The sequence below is a fragment of the Myotis davidii genome, unplaced genomic scaffold, assembly GCF_000327345.1.
Source record: "Myotis davidii unplaced genomic scaffold, ASM32734v1 scaffold6, whole genome shotgun sequence".
Classification (NCBI taxonomy): Eukaryota; Metazoa; Chordata; class Mammalia; order Chiroptera; family Vespertilionidae; genus Myotis; species Myotis davidii.
In genome coordinates, this window is record NW_006383011.1 from 4,140,092 (window position 1) to 4,141,222 (window position 1,131).

A 1,131-nucleotide genomic window follows, 5' to 3' on the forward strand; every position below is an offset into this window, starting at 1 on the left:
TAAACGCTTCTTCTGCAACGTCGGAGCCCGGCGTCTCCTCCCCCATGCACACACTACTTCTGAGTCGGAAGATGGTGATAGGAAACTTTCTCTTTCCTTCTGCCTCCTTCTGCCGGGGACAGTCTGGAGGGAAATTTGGCCACAGACCCCTGCCTTCATTTTCTTTCCCACGTGCCACAGAAGGAGCCTCCCTGGGGCGCCTTCCCCGTGTTATTCGTACTGGCGAAGCCCGTTTCCCAGCCGAACAAACTTCTCAAACACATCTACCTGGGTGGACTTCGTAAAGCTCAAAAAAAAAAAAAAAAAGTGTTTTCGGCGCAATCCTGAGCAAGGCAATTCTTTAAAATGGCACCTCCTCCTGAATATTAGGCAGGACTTTACTGCCTTTCGAGGAATTCATACCCCTTTTCCCTAATCGCCGCTTCCCCCCACCCCTGCGGGCGGAGAGAAAAGTTTGCACGGGAGTCGGTGTGCGGGCGAGCCCGGGAGCGGCCGGGCGCATCGCGGTGAGCCGCGGCCGCAGCTCATCAAAGTGCTTCCCCCTCCCCCAGCGACACTCTCCTTTGGAGTCCGAATAAAATACGGTAACAGAATATGATGGAGGGCACACTGTTTCCTTAACTGCTTCTCAAAGGACCCGCGAGATCTTCTTAGGACCTTTAATAAGGCTTTGGTCGGTTCTTTTGTTAATCTCTCAAAATCAACTCCTTCTAATTGAAGTTGGAGCTGAAAGCGAGCTAATGTTCAAAGAAAGTGGCCGCCAGACCAACGAAATTACATTTTTTTTTTTGGACGATGAGGGAACATCTAATCAAAGGGGCCAAGGAGGAGGGGTGTGAATGGGGAGTATGAAGAGAAAAAGGGGTTTTACAAGATCCTTCTCTGGTTCACAAAAGTCAGCGACACGGGCGTTTCTCTCCAGAACAAAGACACCGCGGCCCATTCACAAAAGGGGGAGTAAGAGACACAGAGAGAAAACAATAAAGAAGCGAGAGAAAAGGAAAAAACACGAGAAAGAAAAGTTTAACAAGGAAGAGACTGTGCGGGGCGCAGCGCTGACCCGCCGGGGATACACCTTAGGCTCGCGAAGGCCCCGGCGGGGAGCAGCCCTCGGGGCTGGCGGCTGGAAAA